Below are 12,667 nucleotides of genomic sequence, written 5' to 3'. Positions count from 1 at the left end.
AATCACTTGATTCCTTTCTTTCCTTTACCATTAAGTGCGCTGTTCGGCCCAATTTTATTCACAGGTTTGGATATTTTTCTTTTTTTTTTTTAATCAAAAAGAGCTAGCAATAATGCTATTCTTATTATATTTTTGCTAGTGAGGATAACAAAAATATAAGAAGAAAAGTGTATAAAAATAAAAAAGTAAAGCAAAAGAAAAATGAGTCATAGTAAATAACTTACTATTTACTATGAAAAAAAAACTGAGAAGGTTTTTGCTAGAATGCTAAGAAATATTAGAGTACGCTGGTAGTTCAGACTAGAGAACTTTCCTCTGTGGCTCGTGCAGGTCTAAATTACACATTACATTTAAACTTTATTCTTTTTCCTTCTGTTGATAAACATTTCGAACTCTGTGCATCACTTACCTTGCAACTTACGTGCATAGATTTAACAGCGAGTATCTGCCATAGTTTACCAGTTTCTGCTCGCAATTGTCCACTTCCACTAGAGATTTAGTTCTAATAATTTATTATACCAGGAGAACACGTGTTGTTATTCCCAAATACTTAAGCTAAATAGAGCTACTTAATTCATTGCACGCTCCAGATGGTCGTAAGAGGTAGAATATTTTGAAGAGATAATTTCCAAGTAGAAATCTTTAACGTTCTCGGCAATTTCAGAACTTAGAGGCATAAAGTGAGATATATTTTAGGATACTCCTCCAAGGGTTTATTTTCTTCACGATAAGATATAAGAAACTTAATATAAGCAATGTTTACCTAGCATTCTTCATATCTTTATAAATCGTTGAGTAAAAATACTTTCATGTACACTTATGCACACATAACTAATGTTCGTATTCACTTTTCCAAGACAGAAAGAGATCTCATTTTAAGAATTATTTATTTGCCTATAGGTATTCTAACCATGGCTGTCTTCGAAATGGAACTACTTTTCGTAATGTCATTCCGAATTGCTAAACGCCATGGTCATGCAATAAGCTCCATAATAGCCTTCACCTTGTTGTCGTTCCTACTTCATTTTCTTATTGCGTCATTTTTGTTTATTTGACAATTTATTTTCTTAGTGCCAATTTCTTCTGTAATTTTTACTATTACTTTCTTGGATCCATTCTTTCTACCAACTTACAGCATATGGTCTTCTGATTCTCTCTCTATTGTTGTACTTTACAATTTAGCTTTGTTTGAGCTTCAAATCATAGGGCAGTCTAAAATTAAATTAGAAAACGATATGTTCAAAGTTAGATGTCGGCACTGAAAATTTCACTGGTAGTTTTCAGTCCAACCATTTCGACTGATGGAAGAAAGCAAAGAAGTAAAATCTTTTCATACTGCATTTATTTAAACGAGTGGTAATGACAAGGATGATCATGTGACATAATTGTAATTGCGAGCAAATAACCGAGGGTAATGTGATATTTTATGCACTTTTTAAGCTGCCATTTTTATTAATTTCCTCAAACACATTTTCAACTTATAGTGAGGGATATTTTTATCACCGTGACAAACTGGAAGTAATTATCTATATATTTAATACGGAAGGCGTTTTCTTTCGACAGTCAGTGTGAACGATATGCTTAACCGGTTGGGCAGGAAGTGGTCTCAAATTGAAGCTATTTCTTCCTAGGTGTGTTCAAAGTTATTAAAATTTAAATTCCGAATTGTTTTATTTTACTTAACGGGCCAGTTTGTAGTACAAATAAGAATAGTTCAACATTCACTTCATAGATGGAGTCACAGGAAGATGTTAACTGTTAAACAAACAGTTGTCTAAGTTGATAAGGCATTTTTTTCTGATTAACAATTTACACTTTAACTATTTAAATCATTAACATTTTGCACGCTCGCACATTGTGTCCTTTGTTGCAAAAAAAAAAAAAAAAAAAACTAATAATAAAACTCTGCTACGAATTGTGAAATTGCTTACCTTAAAAGAAAGAACTAAGCATTAGGATTCCATTCCACTGCTCACTCACTATATGTTCCCATGTTGCGCCAGCTCTTACACTCATTGCCATTCGTTACGTTTAAAACGTCCAGAACTCATCAGTTTGTTATCGTTATCAACTTCGAGTTTATTTATTATTATTTTTCTTTTGTTTTTTCGACAGTCAGTTTTTTTCGACACTCACCTTAAGTGAGTAAAAATTTAAGGATTTAGAATTATGTCACAATCAGGAAGACATGTCCGCCGCCATGCTACTATGATTGGTCGTGTTGAATGTACCTTACGGTGAAGAAGATACATGCCTTTTCGTGTTTCTGCAAATGTATTTAGGATCAGTCTGAAATAGTGAAATCAAAGAAAAATTGTTTCTTCAGTTACAAGAAATGATAAAGGATTCAACGCATACTGGCTTAGCTGCTTATGACAAAACACGCAGTACATTTCGTTAGAACAGCTAGAGAAAACTTTAAATTCGTATACTAATGAGGGAACTAAATTTAAAAGAGAAATTGAGGTATGCATTAGTTTCACGTCTGTGGTTGAGAATTTTTTAGAGAACAATAAAGATCCAGACTATAGTTGAAAATATATTGGCGAACTTCAAGAAATTGGGCTGCAACATGATTGTCATGGTACATATATTTTTACACTTCCACATTTGGAAGTGTAAGTGAAGAACAGGAAGAAAGGTTTATATAGGCCATTAAATACATTGAGATGAGGTATCATGGGGAGTTGAAATGTCAACATCAGGGTTGATATTTTCTGGATACTGAAGAGGCACTGTACAGTAGAAGCATTTGCAAGAAAACGAAAGAAACGAAACACTAATAATGAAAGTTTGACCGAATTTTTAAAGTGAAAGGTGTATTTTTAGTGTACTTTTTAATATTCTGCCCTTCTCGGTAGTATTTTATAGAGATGACAATGAATTGTCCAAATATTTTCGGGAAAATATAAGGCAATAAAAACTGTGCTACCAATTGTGAAATTTTACCAAATGCACTAAGGTAGGCAGCCTTACCACGTGTAGATTTGACTCCATCCGATTCGAATTTTATTTTATTTTTTAACATATAATATACACAACAGGCATTCGCCCAGTTAAAGTGTATAACAGAGCAAAGGTTGTACAAAACATAAAAATAAATGGTAGACTAATATACTTTGTACAATGAAAGTTAATTCAAACGGGAAAAGTCCAACTCACAAAAATAAAAAAGATATTCATGACGTCAAGTCCAGCGCTATGTAGACTCGCAGAAAGCATTTTGCTGCAGGAGACATCATCACACACACACACACACACACACACACACACACACACACACACACACACGAATAATGAGGACATCTTTAGCCCAGAGCTCATCCATCAATCGGTCAACTTACTCCAAATAGTTCTGTGAAATTGTTTCTTGTTCACAGCCATATCCAAGTCAAACTTGTTCATGAGTGCCAATGTTCTTTTGAAGAAGGAGTTCCTGGATATCTCTAATCTGGAGTTCCCGATGTGGAATGTAGTCTTCTGTCTAGTAGCCACCACTGGAGCGTGAAGGTCAATATGGCACAGAAGATCCGGCAGGTAGGTTGAACCAGCGAATATGTGGTACAACAGTTTTAAATCAAGAACAGTTCGCCGAGTTTCCACAGATTGAAGCTTGAAGTAGGAACAGAGATTCCGGTAGAAGATTCTGTGGTAAAACATGGGGTTACGTCTGGAAAGATAGTGGATAAATTTCATCTGGAGCGATTCTATTTGCTGTATCAAGTATGCATAGTGTGGGTTCCATATAGGAGAAGCAAACTCCAGTATAGGGAGTATAGTTGTCTTAAATAGGAGCACAGAGAACTGAGGATCTTGAAATCTGTACGTCTGCCGTTTAATGAAGCCAATTTGTTTTTTCGCTTGGTTTAATATATGCCTAACATGTTTATCAAACCCACATGTAGCAGTAAAAGTAACTCCCAGATCTTTAACTTCGTCAACTCTGGAAATCGGCATGTCCTTGATGTAATATTCATTAACTAAAGACTTAGTTTTCCTCGTAGCTGCAAAGGAAATAGAGCTGCATTTCCTTGTATTAACCTCTAAACCATTTCAAAGCAACCCAATCAACAAAAGAGTTGAGAGCAGCCTGAAGGTTAACTGCATCATCTTGACTGCTGATACGTGAATATAGTTTCACATCATCGGCAAACATTAGTGTCTTGATACCACCTCTCTCAACAAATTGCGGTAGATCGTTGATAAAGATGGTGAATAAAAGCGGCCCAAGAGATGATCCCTGTGGTACTCCTCTCGATGGAAAAAATTCCTGTGAGACTTCCTGTCCGATGATCACCCTATGTTTTCGATATGAAATATAGCTCATCAACCAGGATAATAAAGGGTCAAGTATTCCATAGTGGCTTAGTTTTTGAGTGAGTTGATCATGCGGGACACTGTCGAAAGCCTTAGTAAGGTCTGTGTAGATCATATCAATCTGTCCCCCGCAATCGACGGTGTCTAGAACCTGTTGCCAGATAGTGAGAAGATTAGTGGTAGTTGATCGGCCCCTGGTGAAGCCATGTTGGCAGTCGCAGATAAAGTGATGAAAATATTCCATTAATCGGTGGTGAATGAGTGTCCAGAATTTTTGCCAGCGAGTTCATAAGGCAGATGGGACGGTAATTCTCTAGTGAGTGGTTTGCACTTCTCTTTGGGATAGGAATAACATTAACAGTTTTGAAGTGAGTGGGGTAGATACCAGATTTAACGGAAAGATTGAATATATGCAATATTATATATTTAAGTTGTGGAAAGCATTTCTTCCACAAGATAAGTGGAATCTTATCTGGGCCTGCAGAAAAATCTTTTGTAAGTTTTGCCATTCTCATTTAAGAGACGGCTGTTCCCTATTCGGGTGGCTATAAATAAAAGTCAAGGGCAAACGCCTGATAGAGTTGGAATCTTGCTTTCTAACTCTGTATTGAATCACGGCCAATTGTATGTAGCAATGTCTCGGGTCTGATCATTCCAGCATGTTAAGATAAATTTACCAGAAGGGCACAAGAATATAAAAAAAATGTCGTTTTCAAAGAAGTATTATAGAGACTGTACTACATTTTTTACGTGTGGAATTGTTACCCAACGTGCACATTTAGAATAATCGAAAAGATTGTGAAACGAAAGAAAATTTGTTCCCTCAGATACAAGAAATGAGAAACAAACCACGACTACATTTCTTTAGGACAGCTAGAGAAAAACTTTGCTGCCAATTGTGAAATTTTCGCAATGGGTACTGCTAGTTATTATTTTGTTTTCAATCAACTCAATGATTGTGTACTGAACAGAAAGTCTGGATTTTCTTGGACTAAAACCACAATTATGTTATTTTTATGCTATGTATATTAATTACCTTCCAACAGTCATATTTATATAAGCAAATAATCTTTCTTCCTCACTACGGAATACAGTAAAGCAAAGATCGCTTAAGGGTAGGAATCCGGTAATTGAGAAGATTATAATTCTAATATTCTTAAAACGAAAAAAGAGTAGATAAGAAAATACAAATTATTTGCCTCCCTCCTCACATAAGTAACTATCTAGTTGACCATTGAATGTATTCAAACTGTCAACTTTAACTACCTGTGAAGGCAACCTGCTCCAACAATCAACGACCCGCTGACTAAAAGAAAACTTCCCACAATCTAGTCTAAACCTCTTCCTTAACTTTCCAAGTTAAGATATTAACCACATTATCGCAGGTTTTTATAAGCAGCCGGCCATATTAGAAGAACAACAAATACAACAGGTTTCAATTGACTCTGCAGTGAAATATGTAACTGATAAACTCCTCCATGCAGCAGAACTAACAATATCAAAAACTTCAAAGTTCCCCATACATCCAAAGCCGTGGTGGAACGATGAATATATTTGAACAAAACTAGAGAAAATCAAGGCATGGAATATTTTCCGAAGATACCCTACCACAACTAATTTGATAAAATCCAAAAGGCATGGGCAAATGTCAGACGCATTAGTAAGATCCGTAAGAAAGAATCTTTGATTCGTTTCGCATCTACAATTATTAGAAAAACAGACAGCCCGAAAGTTTGGGACAAAATAAATAAAATAAACAACAAATACTAAAGAATTTCTCCTCCTTTTATAAAATGGAATTGAAAAGATATAGCAAAGCCTGAAAACATAGCCAATTCTCTTGGTAGAACCTTTGAAAATATATCAAGCAGTAGATAATATGAACCAGCTTTCCAAAAACATAAAGCAAATACAGAAACATATATGAATTTCTCCAGTAAAAGTAACGAACCAACCTTTCACTCTCAGAGAACTTCATAAAGCCATTTCAGGACGAGGCAAAGTGCAGCGGGGCCAGATGAAATAGTGTACGAGAAGGGTTCAACAATCAGATGAGAAATCATTGTTATTGTTGCTCTTCTTGTATAACAGGATATACCTAGAAAATTCCTTTCCGAATCAATGGCGCCACGAAATGGTCTTAGCCTTTCCGAAACCAGATAAAGATCCCACAGTGTGATTTTTAGAAACCCATAACTTACTAAATACAGCTCAATGTGGTTTTAGAAAGAATAGGTGCACTCTAACTCTAAAAGCAGAAAACAACATAAGAAATGCTTTCATCAGAAAGCAACATCTAGAAATGATATTTTTTGATATAGAAAAAGCATACGACACAGCATGGCGATATGGAACACTTAAAGACATTTAAAACTTTGGAATGAGAGGACATCTCCCAATATGTATCCATAATTTTTTTTTTGCAACAACGAACTTTCCAAGTTAGGATATTAACCATACTATCGCAGGTTTTTATATACAAGGAGTACCATAGGGATCAGTACTCAGTGCTACCCTGTTTTCCATAAAAATAAACTCGATAGCTGAACGAATACCAAGTACCGTAGTTGCAGCACTTTATGTCGACGATTTCAGCATTTTCACTTCCAAAATATGCGAACAATAGAGCGCCAACTGCAAACAACAATCAATAAAGCAATAGGATGGACCTAAAACAATGGCTTTCAACTCTCTAAACAACAGACATAGTGGACATAGTGTTATTGTTATACGGTTCCCGTGGTTTCCGACAAATCCGCGTTAAGTACTCTGTTAACATAGTAAAGCCAGTCAGTGTGGGTTATGTGTGAGTAGTGTGTTGTTTGACTGGCCTCTTCGTTACTGGGAGGCGCAGTCACCAGGAAGGAGCCTCCCAGCATCCGTCGACTGGCACGAGGAGCCGGACCAGGGAGTAAAAGACATCTGACGGGCCGTCCACACTCCTGCAAGAGCGAGAATAGGGAGGGCCAAGGAAAGAGCAGAGAAGAGACAGGAAAGTGGAAGACAGGGAAGATAGCGGGGGATGACAGAGCGTAGATATCCTCCCAGGCGAAAAGGAGCAGGAAGAGTGCTAGGTGCAGTTGTGGGAGTTCTGGAGAAGGACTGTGGGTAGGAAGAAGAGAAAACAGGTAAAGTTCAAATTAAAAGAGTCCAGGATCGTCACAGTGGAGAATCAGGGAGCGGCGTCTGCAGGGCTGGCCTCAATTTGGAATTTCATGACTGGAAGTTTCCGGTGCTGGGTATATCCCAGTCTTCAGTATATCAGTTGCTGTGTGGAGGAGGTTATCCAGGAGTAGTGTTCGGGAGATGCAGGTGATGCCAGCGACAACGAAGGACCTCGTTGGCATAAGTGGTTAGCATATACGGAAAGCATCGTTAGATTTCAGTAACTTGGTTTCTGAACGAAGTGATGCTGTGTGGAGGTCTAGGAGTAGTTCGATTCTTAGGTCTAAGTATACGTTGCATGAGTGTATCACGTGGTCCCAGTCTTCAGGTTCTCCGCAGGTACAGAGAGCATCCTCGACTTACTTTCGTATACAAGGGTACTTTTCTTGTACCCTTGATAAGAAAGACCTTTTTAGATTACATAAAATGTCTTAGAACAAACTGTCTAAAGAAATTGAATATTCTGAAAGTGATATTTGCAACAACGTGGAGAGCAGACAGGTACACTGTGTTACATCTTTATAGAGCCTTGATAAGAACCAGACTCGGTTACGGGGGAAGCAGTTTACAGTTCTGCAAGACCCAGCGCCTTAAGATGGTTTAGACCCTATACACCATAATGCACTACGTATAGCCCTAAGAGCGTATCATACTTCTCCGGTTCAAAATCTCTATGCTGAAGCCTATGAACCGCCACTTCACTTCAGACCACAAGAACCTCCTATCTTATGCAGCTAAAATAAAGTGTATTCGAAATCGTCCTGTGTACAAAACATTATATGCACCAATATGGGAACATTGTACAAAGTACTTCCAACAGCAAATAAACCAGCAAACATACGCATCAAGGAGCTACTTCCAATTTGGTTTCTTGATTTCAACAAACTAGCTGCCACACAAAACATACTAAGACCTCCTTGGGATACAATATTACCATTCTGTGATACCTACTTCCTTAACTGAGGAAGAAATTCCCTACCAAGAAACAGCTTTCAACTACTACATGCTGCTGCCTATCTAGAAAAATATTCACACTATACAAAAGTAGGTGCGGCAGCAGTTTTCTGTGATACTACTATAACCCAAGTTCTCCCAACAGAATGTAGCATCTTTACAGCTGAACTACAGGTAGTGAAGTTAGCAATAGACCGAATATGGCACCAAAAGTTACCCCATAGTCTGATCTTAACAGACTCCCTCAGTGTAATACCGTGCGACACAAAGAATCTCCATCCAACTCTAAGACAAATCCAAGCAACTCTGAACAAGCTCCTTCAAAGAAAACAAAACAAGCTTTTGTCGTATCCCTGGACATACAGGAATTAAAGGGAACGAAGAAGCTGACCATGCAGCAAAAACGGCAAAAGGCACCCTTTCTTCAACCACCAAAGTACCATATACAGACTACAGGCATAACATCAAAATGAACAGCAAGGCATAATGGCAAAAAATCATCCTGTGTACAGCGAGCAAACTTATAATAAACTCTATCAAATTAAGCCAGATTTAAAGAAGTGGAAGTCCAGCGAAAGAGATATACGAAAAGAAGTAATCCTTATCAGGTTAAGGATAAGACATACATATCTTACTCTTCATATCTACATAGAGCCGAAGAACCGCCTTAATGTAATCAGTGCCATGTACAACAAACAGTTAAGCATTTGTTACTAGACTGTCCAGATTTTACAAACTAAAGAAAAACGGCCGTTAAATCCGTAACTAAAATTCAAGACACGCCTACTCTGAAAAACATTTTAAGTGAAGAAAATAATATACAAGAGGTTTTCCACTATCTCAAATTAATAGGCTTTTATAATCAGATTTAAAAAGGAAAAAGTCACTGTAAATCGATGTATATAATCAAACACCCTCTCTCAATTAAATTCTTTGTGAATAATTTCTAATCGGGCATTAATTTGAACGGCAATTGCAAGAGATCAGAGTAGAAATGGCAAAACTTTGGGAGGTGCATTATGGCCACAGAAGCCGATGCGCCAGCAACTAACTAACAACAAGAGCATGTTAGTGTAAAGAGGGTTACAGTTGTCTTATCTTTCTATTTAATCGAAACATTTTCTAAAATACTTGCATTTGATTTGTTTCAGATGAGAGATATAAGTTCATGCACCCTCGTGGGTAGCACAGTTAATCACCGTCATCCCTCCCCCGCACCGGGTTGAAAAGACCTGAGTTTGAATAAAATCAATGACGCGAGGAATTTTTATGGGTCATTTTCATAACGTGGCTGAGTTAGGCTGTCTCATTGGAGGATAGCATGATCTTTATTCCAAGAACTCATGTTTTTCGTTTAGCAAAACTGCAAATCGATCAGAGAACACTCACAAACTGCAGACATTATATAAAGCGCAATGTGGCCCAAGTTGCTGATGCGCTTAAGACCCTACAACAGTGAAGCAACGGGTTGGCTTTAGTAGCTCTGGAGAGGCATCCAATCGACACAAAAAAAAAGGATCTTTAACCAGCACTGTCGATTGGAAAATGAAAAAATGGCAATGGTGTGTATATATATATATATATGTATGTATGTATGTATAATCCACGAAGGTGTCAAGAGTGAAGATGTGGGTGGAATGACAGTTGCTGATAAATAAGGGTACTGTATAGTAAATAAGACTGCATTTCTGGACTCACGGCATGATTGGTAATGAGGACATCAAGAAGCCCACTGGCACAGGACAACATTTATAATTAAATCAAGGGGAAAATAATTGTTGGAGATGGTTGGAAAGTAACAATACGTTTTCTAAGAGCATCTGACTCGTGCTTTAAAGGACTGAGGGCTGGAAATTGCGCTGGCCACGTCATAAAAGAACAATAGGCTCGAACGATCGTCTTGCAAGGTAAAATTGTCCCTACTGCCCTTGTAAAAAAATGCCTTTGGGGCCAGGATCCTTTATGGGAAAATTATTTCAGAAATATACGAATTCTAGGAATGCACTAGTGGCAATCTGTACACAGGAAAACTTGTACAGGGAAATCCAACTATACTGTGTACAGGGAAAACTTGTCCATCTTTTGTGAATTATACGTAAAAACTTGTGAATTATAGGTAAGTATTGTCAGAAAAATAAATATAAGCAAAAGCACTGAATGAAATGTTCACAGGTTTCGTCCAATTTTAATATAACAATAAATTTTAAATAATATGGTTAAATACATGCTCCTTTTGTTACTGCCCTTGCAATGGGTTGTTATTTGGCTGACTGTAGTTTATTGTTAATTTGCATAAGTCTTGTCCTGCATAAGTTGGCCTCTCGCATCAAGGAGCTGTTTTTGATCCCAGGATCGCCGTTCGTTGAATGTTATTTGATTATTGGACAAGAACGATACACCCTAGATACAGTCATACATGAAAAATCCTGAAGTGTTGCAGTTTCCGAGATACTTTTGGCACTGACTGTCATACCATGTTCAAAATCACTTAAATCTTTCTTCTTGCCTATTCTGGCACTAAACTGCACATGCAACATCTCCCTATGTATCTATCCACCTTGATTTATATCGCATATTACAAACATGTGATGAAGAAGGCCGTTTTATGAAAACGAGGGTGTACTAGGTGTACCTAATAAATTGGCCAATCAGTGTATATTCGTAATATATAGGCATCTCTGCCTATTTATCGCAATCTATTTCCTAACAAATTTGCATCCGACGGAATCAAAACTGCGCAGATTTGGTAACGAAACTATTGGGTATATTTCTGAATTTTGTAATCGAAATATTTTATTGAACGGGTTTGTTTTACCAATTGGACCGCTTAGCTGCGATTAATAACAACAGAAACGGAAGACTCGCTCCACTCTACCAATATATAAGTTATGTTACATTCAATCAATGTACAACAGTAGTATTTAGTTCTTTTGGACAAAATGGAATGTTTGTCTTTATAAAGGTGCTCCAAAATAGCAGAACAATAAAATTCTGCCTTGTCCATTGTTTTGAATAGATGGTCTTGAATAAATTTCGATTTGATTTAATCTTCGTGTCTTAACAGCTCCTTCGAGTTCCAAAATTGTATTTCAAAGAACATGAACGAAATAAGTCTCTTTTTTTCCCACAGCAAAACTGGTAATACTTATAATAATTCAGTCTAAACTAAAGGCATTTTCTGCATTTATTTTTTAAATGCCGAAGCAAATCCCCCAATATAACGTTAATTTTCCGGTTATTTCCGATTTATTCTTTCCTTCTTATAAAGTACGTCATGGACGGAAGGTTCATATAAAAATAAATGAATATATGAAAGAGAAATTCTAGGTCTGTCAGTAATTTTAATCGAAACCTATTTGTGATCTATGGAAAATGAAATTCTTACTTGATTAAAGGCGAATGAAATGGAACTTTTATTTCCTATCTGAATATGAAACCATTTATCAACATTTATGAAACTATTTTTCTATTTATCAAGATAGACAAATGCAAATTAAAGTGCTTGAATACTTATTTTGAAACACTAAACTTCATCTCCAGTAGAAAAGAATACTGCAAATACTACTAGTTTCTTTCTGTTCTGTTTTTACAGCTCGTTCTGAAAGTAAAGTAATATAATGTGGTACTAAGACGGTCACTCTGTCTTAGTACCTCAGGAAATGCAGTGTACCTCTAGAACACAGCTTCTATTTTCCTTCGTTCTCTGTTTTTTATTTTTTATAGAAATAACAAAACTCAGCGATGTGATATTTAGTTTTTTTTTTTTTTCTGGAATATTCTAATAGTTGTGTGTTTATATGGTGATATTCGGAAGAGGCACGTGACTTTCAGCGATCGCATGTTGTATCTATATCGTAATAGCGAGCAACATAGTATATTCCACAGATATTTTAAACGAATATTCAGCAAAATTTTCCAATTTCCTTAAAAGAAGAAGAACGTTTGAAATAAAACTGAAAACTATATAGAGAACAGTAATATTTAATATTCCCTTCATATATCGAGATCCCACAACAACTCATAAAAGTCATCTATATTTTGCAAACCTTAGGGCCCAAAATGCAACTGGATATCAAATACCAATAATCTTCTTTTCTACATGAATATCCATCGGTGATGAAAGGCTAAGATCTTAATAAACAAAAACCGGCAAACGCTATAAGTAACTCTAAATCCAATTATTAACAAGTTTATATTTTCACCTAGCAATAAACCATGAGGATACAAGTAA

The 12,667-nt window shown here is 36.6% G+C and overlaps 1 protein-coding gene across 5 annotated transcripts in view; it reads left to right on the top strand.

The window, feature by feature from the left end:
• The window catches only part of LOC150088045 (gamma-aminobutyric acid receptor subunit beta-like), an 863,205-nt gene that overhangs the window by 506,200 nt on the left and 344,338 nt on the right, over nucleotides 1-12,667 (top strand). The window lies entirely within an intron of this gene.

This window comes from Mastigoproctus giganteus, chromosome 3, assembly GCF_048544385.1.
Source record: "Mastigoproctus giganteus isolate SK-2022 chromosome 3, ASM4854438v1, whole genome shotgun sequence".
Classification (NCBI taxonomy): domain Eukaryota; kingdom Metazoa; phylum Arthropoda; class Arachnida; order Uropygi; family Thelyphonidae; genus Mastigoproctus; species Mastigoproctus giganteus.
Note: the sequence above shows the minus strand (reverse complement) of the source record. Positions and strands in the feature narration are given on the sequence as shown.